Source organism: Aphelocoma coerulescens, chromosome 9 (assembly GCF_041296385.1).
Source record: "Aphelocoma coerulescens isolate FSJ_1873_10779 chromosome 9, UR_Acoe_1.0, whole genome shotgun sequence".
Lineage (NCBI taxonomy): Eukaryota > Metazoa > Chordata > Aves > Passeriformes > Corvidae > Aphelocoma > Aphelocoma coerulescens.
The window spans coordinates 8,117,559-8,130,714 of NC_091023.1; the positions used below are offsets into that span (position 1 = coordinate 8,117,559).

General features: G+C 38.5%; 1 long non-coding RNA gene across 11 annotated transcripts in view; it reads left to right on the forward strand.

Moving 5' to 3' along the window:
* Window positions 1-13,156, forward strand: part of LOC138114718 (uncharacterized) — a 216,402-nt gene that overhangs the window by 99,298 nt on the left and 103,948 nt on the right. For 8 of the 11 annotated variants that reach the window (XR_011152753.1, XR_011152754.1, XR_011152752.1 and 5 more), the window contains exon 2: window positions 6,079-6,169. The exons of the other annotated variants lie outside the window; for them this stretch is intronic. This is a non-coding gene — a long non-coding RNA (uncharacterized lncRNA). The remainder of the gene's footprint in view (window positions 1-6,078; window positions 6,170-13,156) is intronic. 11 annotated transcript variants of the gene reach the window in all.

Consider the following 13,156-nt stretch of genomic DNA (forward strand, 5'->3'; position numbering starts at 1 on the left):
TGGTGCAAATGAGCAAATAATTTCTGCTTCACTGAAAAGGGATGCTGTCTTGAGTATTTCTGAAGAGAGGAAAGAAGGAGGGGAGTCCTCTAAGCAACCTGTAAGCCTTGGAGTAGAAACCCCGCAGCAGTGCGGAACGCACAGAGCCAGGCTGATTGGAGCAGTGAATTCAATATCCTGTTTTGCATATGTGTATTCTATACCTTTAACTGATTCCAACAGGGATTCAGGAAATCATTATTTAACTTAGCAGAGATGCCACATATGTTACTCTATGGCAGATGATAAGAGAAATAAAAAATCTTATGGTCCTGTTTTATCACTGAATCCCAGTGAAATTAAGGCACTTATTTAAGATCTGTAAATGGATACCATTAACAAAGCACAGAGAACTATTACCTGTCTGTAATCTCTCAAGAACTTTTGTTTGACTTCAAAATTTGTCTGTTACCTCTGTGCCAACTCTCCTACCTGTGAAATGCTGCTGCTGGTGCTGTGTAAATGGCTCCTAAGGAGAATTTTTGCTAATAGGTGTTGGAGTCTTTTTGGATGTTCATGCTATAGCTTTATTTGTTCTAATTATATCTGACATTTCACAAGCTGCACATTCGTTATTTGATGGGCAAAACATCAAAAATAATTAGGCCGAATGATCATACAAAGCCCAATAGAAAGCTTTTTCAGGGCATGTTAGCTGGTTTTTATTAATAATTATCCTCATTAAACTTTACCAAACTGTCAGCTCATTGCTTGCTCATTGTTATGGAACTCCTAAACTCAGGTGAGGATTTGAATTTCCCTGTGAGACGAACAATGTTTATATTTGAAAAAAAATTTTATTTGTTCCAATCCAACTCACCTCTTTCTTCCAACCCCTTTGTTTCTGACAGGAAATAGCTTTAGATTTTCCACGGTGCCAGGAGAGGTCACTCTTTCTCCTTTGTCCTGCCTGGTTCAGGCTCTTGTACCGTAAGGGATCCTCTTTCCTTCTCGAGTGAATTGGCACACTCCTTGAGCTACTGTTTGGATGTTGTCTGACACACACCAAGAGCACTGGAAGGATTAGTACCGTTTGTCTGATATCTATATGGAAAACTCTTAAAGAATTTTGTGGCAAATGAGATTGTATCTCCAGGTTTACATCAACCATCTGGTGTAATTCTAACAAAAGCCCAGAATTCTCCTTAGTTTTGTTGTAGAATTGTAAATGGAAGCTTTGAAAAGCAGAAACCAGAGAATATACCACTTAATTGAAGGGAATGTTGATAAACATCAGTGTTTAAAATTCATGTATGAGTTATAGTCTTCTGTGGTGTCCAACACAGGAATAATAATACATCACAGTAGAAATTGGTAAGAACTGTTCAACCAACTTCAATTTGAACAAACCCAAGCCAAATCCAAGTCCTCTACAATATCTTGTTTCCAAATTTGTGAGGGAAAAGTACTCATGGCAGAGATTTCACTATAGCAAGAGTAGAAAATCCTCACAATATAATTAACAGTCTGAGCAGGCATAAAAAGGAAAATATATTGATAATTTCTGTTTCAAACATTTCTTTTATCCCTACAGAAAATAAAATTCAATGGCTTGGATGAAATAATATAACCAGTCCCTCATACCCCAATTCAAACCTAATGTGAACCAACATCTGGCATTCCAAAAAAGTGTTCCATTTCCTTGCCCTTTATTTTTTGTTCCTATTTTTGCACTTCTACATCCTCAGTGATACAGAAGCAGGGGAAAAGCACCAACAACCTTGAATCAGACCACTATAGAACTGGCTAGTGACACAGGATTGCATGATTTCTGCTGGGCTGGCAATGCCCCCAAAGCAGACCGTCTTTTGAGGTTACTGGTTTAGTTTTGCAGATTCAGGAGTTGAGAACTGCATCCAAATAGCGGAGTTCTTATTGGCACTCAGCAGCATTTATGAGATGTGACTCTCCTCTTCCTGATTGCATGTGTGTGTATATGTGTGTATGTATGTATGTGTGTATATATATATATATATAATAAAAGATGGGGGGAAAAGAGCAACAGCAGCCAGTGTAAGCATCTCTGTATTAGTGTTCAAAAGGTTCTTTGGCACCTTCTTACCTAAAGAGGTAAGATTCAAAAATAAATGGAAGGTTTATAAATTATTTTTTTGAAAGGACTTGCTACATTTCTACTCTGCTACATTTCCACTGCTTTTATAGTAGTACTTTTTAGGATTTTTTCATGATTATTCCTCTATATTGCCAGTTTTCATGCCGTGGTGTGTTCCGGGACCAGCTGGATCTGGTGGTCCTGAGACCTGCTAGGAGTGCATGATGTCAGCCACAGGATGCTGCTGTGGTGGATATGTCTAAGCACCTGCCTCGAAGAGTCCTCTTAGATGGGAGAAATGAAGTGTGTATTAAAATGATTGGAAAAGAGATTTTACAGCACACAGGAAATGTGCATAAATCTTACTTAAATTTGGATGCTTTGGGGAAAAATTCCTTTTTGTTTTGTTGTCTGCACCTCTGAGAGAGATAAGAACTGTTCTCTGAAGGGTCTCCAAGTATGATGACCACAGAAATAACAAATAGCAAGGCCATTTTCCTCTCTCCATGCCCCCATTTTGTTGTCAAGGGGGCAGATTATCAAAAGAAAACTGAAAGTACTCCATCAATTCAAGTTCCTGGCAAACTGGAGCTGGGGCAAAGCTCTCTCCACAAGAGGAGTGAACAACAGCAATGTGTCCCTTTGAACTCACAAACATCTGCTCCCTACTCAACAGGTAGGCTCCTTAGAAGTCAAAGTGCTTTTATTGTTATATCCCTCACTCTCTATGGGAATATATATTCAGCTTGAGAGTGAGAATAATTCTGCATGGAGAATGCACATTTGTACAGTGCTCTGGCTTCTCTGTTACCCTTTTGTTGACTTTTAACTCAGCTTTCCTGCTGTGTATCTGTGGGACATAGAATCATAGAGTCACAAAATATGCTCAGTTGGAAGGGACTTCAAGAATCATAAAAATCCAGCTCCTGGCCCTGCACAAGGCCATCCCCAAGAGTCACACTCTGTGCCAGAGAGCATTGCCCAAATGTTTCTTGGACTCTGTCAGACTTGGTGCTGTGACCGCTTTCCTGGGGAGCCTGTTCCAGTGCCCACCCACCCTCTGGGGGAAGAACCTTTTTCTGATATCCAGCCAAAATCTCTCCTGACTCACATTTGTGCCATTTGCTCAGATCCTGTCACTGGTTATCACAGAGAACAGGTTGAATAACTACTTTGTGGCCAGATCTATATATCTATGCAAATCACGTTCCTCTATTTCCTGAGACATGGAGGAACATATTCTGGTTTATGTTAGAGTAGAAAGCTGTGCAGTGAAGAATATTACCAGAGAAGTATCTATTTTTCAATACATTTAATTGTATTGTTGAAAAACCCTCCTTGTAATTGCTAGGTAGAATTAATGAAAATATACCACCTTTCCTAATGCAGAAACTATCAGAATATCATACCTTTCATGTAGAAGCTGGTTTGTGGCCTATCTTTACTAAATTTGTTTCTAAGGTCTAACAAGCTTCCTCTCTAGTATATTTATTTTTGCATTACTTCAGAAAATCTTGCTAAGAGGGTCCTTTCAGCAGTGTTTCAACTAGTACTCTTTTTCTTGCAGTACTGAAGACATGTTTTAGGGATTGGAGCAATTAAAAGAGCAGGAAGGAGAGGTGTTAACTGAGCCCTTTTCTGCTCATTTCAATGCATTTGCTCATGCAATTTGACTTTTTTGTTCACATAATTTACTTTGCAACACATTTCTCATTGTTATGCACGTGTGGTATCTTCCAATTTGGGGGAAAAAAAAGGTATCTATATTTTTGTCATGGTCCAAAATATCTGTATTAGTGTAGGTCCTCCAGGCAGTGAATTCCCTTCAAGAAGAAATCTTACAGTTTCTTAGCATGTGGTGCTGAGGACTCTTTGCTTTTCTTTTAAGGAACATCTTAACCTTCCATGGGTGCAGTTCAGGGGATGGATCTTTGCTGCAAGGCCTGGAGACAGAAGTCTAGCTACCTGTTACCTCCTCTCCTTCCCTGATACTGCCCAAGCCCTTGCTGTGGCAGTGCTGCTACCAAACAGCTCCTGTCCAGGTGCAAATGCTCGGAGCTGGTCTGCAAAGCCCTGAACTTGTGCACTTGCAAGTTCCTGTTAGTAGGGAGCATTTGTACTGCACTGCCTTTGCAAGAAAAGTCAGACTGACATGTACATATTGCTTCAGTCCTTGTCCATGGGATTGCCTCTGGCTACTTCCCTCCTCTGGCAGTCTAGAATATATGGAAAATATTTAAATAAACCAGCAAACCATTTAACTAATCTAATAGGACTCTAAGCTTGCAAAGATGCCAACGTGAACACTGTCTTTAGATGCATGAAACAAATTTAAATCAGATTTAAATTGAAGAATTAATGTATCCATTTGAGACTAGAACAAACATACACAGTCCTACAGAATGTGTATGGGGGTGTAACTGACACAGCTCAGACCCTGTGCCAGCTTTGGGATATCCACAAGTGCCAACTCTTTGGTTGGGATTCTCAGATGGGAACATGATGTAAAAAACAGGATTCACACTCATTTGCAGCTTAAAGAAACCCGATGTAAAACTCATCAAAAATAAGATTTTTTAGGTCAATCTGTTAATGTTTTTTTTTGTTGTTTTTTTTTTTTTTTCTCCTTGTGATGCTTTTTGTTGTTCACACCCTATCCTCCCACTAACAACAACGATAAAAAAAAAATAAACCAAACCCCACCAGGCTTATTGCTAATCAGAATTAAACCTGAAATGTTTTAAGAAGCAAAATCTCCACAAAGAAACCCTCCACAAAGCATGCATATAAGCTGACTAAACTCAACTTCAAAATTTAGGTGCTTCATTTTCTTTTTCTTTAGCTGGTTTTACTTTATTTTATAACACAATACAAAATTTTGGAAAATGTGGTAATAACATGACCAAAATGATGGCCCATCCAGACACCATTCCTAAAGCAATACTACTGTGTCAGCTGCAGAAAGAACCAGCCTTCATTCGTGTTTTGCATCAGTAGAAAGTACTGCTACATCTATGTAGCAATACCAAATTTACAAAACTGTGATTTCTCATGTATTTTTCTTTGCTAACTTTTGAGTTACAAATCAACAAAGAAATTAAATCCACCTCATGTAATACAGATTTTATCATAACTTGTGATATAACTTTTATCATAACATTTAAACAGCATCAGCATCTTTATCAAGAGAGCTAATATTGTACTGCTTTGAAGTTATCTGAAGAAACTATTTACATGGAAATAGAACAAATATTATATATCTTTAAAAGCTTGAAGTGCTTTGAGACTATAGTTCAGAACACTCAGATTCTTAAATAAAACCCCCAGGGATTTAAATAACACTACAACAGGGTGGTCTTTCACAATTTGGTTTCCATCTTCTTTTGCTTCCCGGAGCATTCCATTTAAAGAGTATTTAATTGAGGACATTTTCTTTACTGCATTTTTCCTTTTCTTTTTTAAAGGTTTAGAGCTTTGTTCTAAGTGTTTTAACTTCTAATCAAGAAATGTGTCAGGTCTGTTGCTAATTAGTGTTGCTGATGTGAAAATGGATTGAGTCTTGGGAAAGATGGCTAAGTCTTGTAAAACAACAAAACAGTCTGTAAAAGAGGGCTTGGGAACAGAGGCAAGGAGAAGCAACAACATGAGAAAGTATTAATGAGAAAAAAACAGAGAAGAGGAGCAGGAATTTACAGACATCATGGGTACATTTGTGACATTTACTAAAGGTTTACTTAGCTATACCAATTTATTATAAGGAATTAACACTAAATATTCAGAGGTGGATTAAGGAACTTTTCCTCACTGCAAACAAGATCCCCACTTTGCAGGCTGGTTTATGCCGTAGAATATCTCTGTGTGCTGGCTGAGGAGAGGAAGTGTTCAGACCCCTCAGAACAGTGTTGTAAACTCCCTCATGGGGCTACAGCTGTGCTAGGGGAGGGAAATGTTCCTCTCGTTTTAATTGTCTTGTTTTTTGTGTTCAGGAGATGGATGCAACTATGCTGGCACACAGTACCTTTACATGAGGGAGCTCTCCTGAAGTAGCAACAGAGGCTGTTTTGTAGAGACTTTAAGGTAGGAGGAAGGTTCCCTGGCAGAAATTAATAATAATAACAATAATGGTATCTAGCAAAAAATCAGACAGGAAAGGAAATATATTTTTAGACTCATATGCTGTAGATATACAATACATTGTATAAAGGTTATTCTTCCATGCAGAGCAAAACACTGTGTCGGCAGTAAATCGGGAAGGAAGTTTTGATTTGTTTGTGGTGCAGAACGTCAGCAAAAGACTTTGAGCTGTCAGACGTGCCACGAGTTAAATGAATGCATGAGAACAACCCACCATGGGGGATGCAGAAATCCTTACAGAAACCTGTGAATGAACAGCATGTTCAAAGCCAGTGTGTTCAGGACTATGTCCCTGTTACTTTGTGTTATTGTGTGCCTTCAATAAATCTAATTTACTGCAGCTCCCTGGGCTGTTGCTCCCAAGTTTCCCCAGCTATTGGTCCTTACAGAGCAGGACCTCTTCTGTTGGGAACCCATGGCTAGCGCAGTCCTCCTGGCTGTTTCTGTATGGAACTGGGTTTCCAACACACTGCCAGGTTCTGGCACTGTCGTTCAGGGGCTTTCCACACATCAGGTTGTCTTGACATCCTTGCGTCTCCATGGACTCCTTTCTGCAGCTGTCCAGTAATTTTGTCACTGTTTCACATGTTGACCTCCCAGGAAGGGGCACTTTGTGATTATTACTGGCAGTGGGAAAGGATTATATCTGTGAACCAAGAGTTTTACTCTAGATGAGATCAGATACACCCCATGTGGGAGACATACAGTCTTGGCATATCCTGCAGCACACAGTGAGCTTTCTGGTTGTGAAAAGCTTTCCTGAAGGTGGACAAAGGGGATGGAGTTTCTGCCTAAAGGTGAATTTCACCTACGAGGAAGCCAAAAGAGCTGGAGACACTCAGGGAATGAAAGCCAGAAGTGGAAGGCAGACAGAAGGGGGGTGGGGGGGGAGGGGGCAGTTCAAGGCTGTTGTTGTTGAGGGGACATCTCTGTGTGCCTCCTGGAGGACCCTCAGTGCTGAGTTCAGTGCTGAGGCCAGAATGCATTGTGTGGGGGCACAGCCCAGTGTGGAGAGAGGGATGGGCAGAGGGACACAGCCACGGGAAATCTATGTGCGTGCTGCAGCGCCCAGAGATGGGGAAGGCAGGAGCTGAAGTGCTCTTATTGCCTCCCTTCACTAAATTTATGCACTTGTTCAAAGCTGGAATTATCAGTCTTTGGGAAAATATTTTCTTCCTAACATTAGTGAATGATAACTTAAAATATTGAAAAGCAGGATTCTCAATTGCCTGAAATCCAGGGGAAAAAATAATAAAAGAAGTCTCTTTAAAACACATGTGTTTTAAAGCAGTGTAAGAGGGAGTGTAATTCTGATTACTCCCATTTCATAGGTATGTGCATGAATATTGTTATGGTCATGCAGAAAAGATAAATTTTAGGCTCTTTTATTTGCACTATAAAAATATTTTTTAAAAAGACAGCTCTTCTTTATTAGAAAGTGAATATGAAGCTTTGTAAATATGTTTGAATTGGACTTTACATGAATTGAATTACTTTGTCACTGGAAGACTGTGAGGAAAATTTAAAAAGGTACAATAAACCAAAATAATTCTAGTTGAGGCAAAAGTTATTCAAACATGAGAAGTAATGTAGCTTCTTTAAAACCAGGATGAAACTTTAACAATCTGGTTAACAATTATACTGATTTTCTCTCAGTAATATTACTGTTGCAATCTTAAAAACCCAACAAAACTATGGAGATGGTGCTATCTTAAATTGTTATGATTAAACAAAAATACATTTCAATATATGTGATGTATTAATTTGAATAATTATAACATCAGTACAACTGCAATGACCTACATCAACTGACAGGTGGATTGCAGAATCTGATTAACTGTGCCTAAGGTTGAAAATCTATTGGGTTTTATCTTTAAAAATAGAACACTTTTTTTTTTCAGTTACTAAGAGTATGTATAAGCCTCTCAAGCCAGTAAATTGCATGTTGAGAATTTTCCTTAAACTCTATTGCAGTTGTGAGTGGGTATCATGTGAAAAACCAAACTTGCCCTGAATTAAGGTAAGCATTCAGTAGTGTTTGTGTGATAGAGTCATAAAATAACATCCAGTCTTAAAGCTGTAAAATAGAACCACAGAATTGTTAGGGTTGCATGAGACCTCTGCATCTTTTCCACAAATTCTCATTTTTCTATTTTAATTTTCCTTGGCTGTAACATTTCAAATTAAATTCATTTTGTAAGGAGAGGTGAGAGCATGGGACAGGGAGATTATTTTGGAACAGTCTGAAAAGTAAAGTACCATAAGTATGTGGATGAAGTGTGAATGAAGAAATATATGAAATGTGAAAGACAAAAATATATGCTGGTACTATAAATATAGGCAGAAAGCAGGAATAAAAGCAATTAAAGTAATAATAGATACAGAAAGCAGTGCAGTGGATAGTGCAATATACTTGTGTGTAGCCTTACATTTGTTGCATGGTTTGTTTTAGTTGTCTCCCTACTGTTCTGCTGAGATCAACTCTGAAAAATTGTTGTATTCAAAACAGTGAGAAACTGTAATTTCTTAAGTTGTATGTATGTGGCAATGGGCAGGTATAGTTGTTTGTGGTTTTTTTAACCAGACCTGGACAAAATGGTTTATTGCACAAGGTAAAAACCCGAGTTTCATTCTGCTATTCTGCTTTCTTATGGGAAATTTGTTTTTCCAACGAATTTACACATTGGTTTTTTTTCACCTATTTAGTACTTGTTGTCTGATGCAAAATTACAAGTGACTAGAACAGGGCAGCCTATTGGCTTAACAATGTTTGTAGAACTCTGTGTTAAAACTTGAGAGTTTCTCTGTGTGTGACAAAATTAAAATCCTGTGAGACTGTAAATTCATGAGAAATGCAGCATCAAGATCTGTGATATTCACTGTGAGAGCCAGGTGAAAATTTGTCACTCTCTGTCTTAAATGTTCTGGAAAAATACTGTGTGGTTTATTTTCTGGTGTCTAAATCTCTCTCTCTCTCTCTGGACTGCCTTCTAAACTAATAGTTTGAACAGAAATAATGTTTTGGGATCAAAAGAGGCTGTCTTTTTGAAAGGTGTTCTGTATTCAGTTTTTGAGGGTTGGTTCAGAATTCGGGATGCAAACATATCTGTACTTTGGTACAGGTGCCCTTTTCTGTTCTCATAATCTATGGCTACATGTGATCAGCTTTCCAAGGGCAGATATTTTTCCAGAGTTAAGTATTCTGCTTATGAAAAAAGGACTGTTGGTCGCTGTCTCCGGGGTTGAGTACCAAAATGAGTTGGCCAGCTAATACAATCTTTGATTTAAAATTCTGTCCTAGAATCTAGAGGGGCCACTCTGCATTTTTAGTTGATTAGTAGAATGAATACAGATTTTTAAGAAAGTCAATCTAAACCCCTGTGATAAATTGGTAATCTGTCCCAAGATCATTCTACTATCTAAATGGATATATAACTGTGTTCTTCTGGATATTTTTGCTGCATCTGAGCTTTCAATAAAAAGAAGAGCTCAGAGCTCCTTTTCTCTTCTCCTGTCTGCTCTCAAGATCGGTGGTACCATCTTTTCTTGGTGGGTATGACAAGGTGAGTGAAAACAGCACAGGCAAAGTAAAATGCTGTCTAGCATTCACCCCAAACCAAAGAGAAATCAGTAATTTTGAGAGCAGAAGGGTTTGTGAAGCCTGATTCATTGAATATTTGTGCCTCACAGTTGAATTACTGGTGTTTGTTGGAATGAAATAATGTGCTCAGAACTTGGAGAGAAGATAGAAGGCTTGAACAGATGCACCAAAAGACAGCTACAGACACATTTGTGCACATCCTGTGATCATGAGTCTTTTTTACCTGAAACTAGAAATGAAATTAAACTCCAGAAGAAAAGGCAGGGGAACAAAGAAATAAATTCAATCTTTCTAGCAATATAAAAGCAATCTCTCTTCTAGCAGAACTGTCTGAACATTTGAGACACAAGCTCCCAGTCACATCTGCCAGCATGACGTAGAGGGGGTGGGACGTTCAGCTACCAGGATACCACGGGTACATCTCCCCTTTACTCTCCCTCTCCCCAAAGACAGCAGATAATCCTCCTGGCTTCAACACAGTTGTTTCTTGAGCTGCCAGCCCCCCACCAGCACTGGCTGAGACATTCTTTGTCTTTCTAACCTGTGGTATTTTCAGCTGTGTTTCAAGGAGTGCATAACCCTCCACTCAGGAGGAGTGATGTAGAGAGTAATGACATAGATAACTCTCACTTTATCTCTTGAGAAGACATCCTCTTCAAACTGCTTCCTTCCTGCTCCTGGTAACTGAGAGAGGTTTTATGGGCCAAATGATTGTTGGCACTGGATTCTCTGCTGACAGCACTTCAGGAGTCATCTTAAAATCCAGGAAGTGAAGTATGAGCATGTGAGCCAGTTGTCAGAGCAGTAAAGTTAATGAAACCCCTCGGATCCTGGCTGGAGAGAGTGCCCTGGCATTGCCACTCTGGTGGGGAATGAGGGACTGACCTTGACTGGCCATGGTCTAAAAGGAACAGAAAATTTAGGATTGTGCAGTTGTATAAATAAACTTTTCTCTTCAGCTCTATGGTTATAAGTAATGTAAAGACTGATTTGCTATAAAACTCAGATGAAGATTTTGCTCAAGTTCCTGATGATAGTCTAATGATAAAAATGCCATCAAATTCAGCACCAGAGAATTATATGTAAATATTAATATTCAGGTTGATAGATTTTCCATTCCCTTGAGGGGAAGGAAGGGAGGAACATGTGAGGAGCACAAGCTGGAGCCAAGTGAGGCAAGGCTACAAGTAAAGAACCATCAGGAATGGTCAGTCCTTCCATGGAACAGGAGAGGACCTGAGTGTGACCAGCATGGAGGCAATGATGGACAGAGGTGATGGAGCTTTAGGTAATAGAGGTGCCGAAAGCAGATTTTAATGAAGAACTAGATGTAGCTGCTGTTGTGACATGAAATGTGCTGGATAGTGTTAATCACAGTTGACTTTTTCTGAGTTTATTCCAGTGTAGCTTTTCCAGGAGCAGGCAGATGGTGGGGTCATCTCTGATACCGCTCACAGCTGGAGATCAGCTCCTATGAAGATGCCCTGTGTGAGAAGCATCTTTTTTAGGTGCTTCCAAATGATTTTAAACTAAATGTCAGGTTAGTTGATCCACTTATACTTTTATTGCTGCCTGGTGGCAGTGCCCGAGGAGATAGATAATGATATTGCTTGTTGGGATGGAAAAAAGGCCTCTGGTATGCTTTTGTAAAACAGAATTTTGTTGAAGCAGTTTATTTTGGGTTGCAAATCTGAGCTATTCATTTCTCTCTCTTCCTCTTGTATGGGGAGAGAGAACTCTCAAAATATTTCCAAAAGAAATTAAATTGAAATAAATAAAACTGCAAAATATTTTGCATAGATAAAACTATACACTTGAACAAAAATGCACTTACAAGCTCTACTAGCTGGAGTGCAATTTCATAAAGAGTAGGCTTCTAGCTGTTGAATTTACTATTGGCTTGATGATACGATTCAGTTTGGTTCTTTATAGCAGCACATCCAGGACTGTTTAAACATTTTCATTTTTGTTTCTGTTTATAAATTGCTCACATGTACATATTAAATATTCATGGTTAATACTTGCAGGAAAATATTGCTAGATAAATTATTGATGTCTTAAAATAAAATAATATTTTTTTCCATTTTAATGATTAAATTTCCTCAATATGTGATTTATTTGAAATGGTTTTTATACTGCTGATTTAATTCTTAATTCTTGCCAGGAAATACTGGATGAGATTCTGATCTCCCAAAAGGATTTGCAATCATCCAGTTTCATTATCTTCAGTGAAATTTTGTTGCCATGGCTGGGATGAATCTTACATCCTGACTCTATTCTTATCTTTAAGACTGGTTTATGTTATTTATATGTGAGGTTGGTTATATTTTAGGAAAAGGGGAGGTTAATGGTGAAATGTTATTGACCTTCTCCAACTAATCATCTCTTAATTCCTGACAATACTTGTATCCATTTTGGATGTTGGTATTTTAAGCCTAAACGTAACTGAGACACTTTCAAGGTTATGGATGTGTTCAGCTCAGTGTTTCCACAGCAAGTGTGAAAGTGTCAGTTTGGAAACAGCTTAGGATCAGCCTCTGCAACCCTTAGTCCCAGAAAGCAGTGTTTTACCCTGTGTTTTCTGCCATTTTATTTAAATAATGGTGACAAAATTGCTACCACACTACAATAAAAGAAAATATGTTTGAAATTGAAACGACAAGTGCAGAACACTTCAGGTATTTGAAGGTTTTAAACATTCAAAATAAGACTTTATGAAACACAAAAATTGCTTTGTAAAGTAAGTCTTGTCCCTACTAAAAGTGACAACATAAACCAGACATAAAATCCAGAATAAAACTCTCAAAAACCTGGTGTTATTTGCATTCACTTTCAGCTCTTTCCAGAAGACCTGCTTAGCTAATCTGGTGGCATCCCTTGTGACACTTATCCACAGGGCATAAAATAGCAGTTTGCCACCCACCTTGAGCAGGTTGTTTTTGAAATGTTTGAAGGCAACACAAAAAGTACCCTGCCATTAGAGGCAAGCTGGAATTTTATATCCACTTGTTTTTGACAGTTATAGTTAAAGCTGTCAATTTTCTTTTTTTTCAGAACCTTTAAAATGGATCTTTTTACATGTTAACATGAATACATTAAAGTGGAAAAAATCCCTGCAGCTTTACTGGGTGCTAGCTGACACATGGAGACCTTGGTATTCAATGCACACACAGAACACATGTGATTAAAATTGCAATTATAGCCCTGTGTTAAGCATTTGAAAGCATAAATTAAAGGGGATTGGTAATCTTTTATATTCCTAGCATTTCCCATTTCCACACATTCCAGCCCAGGATCTATGCAATCTTTAATTGGAGCACTGAAGGAAT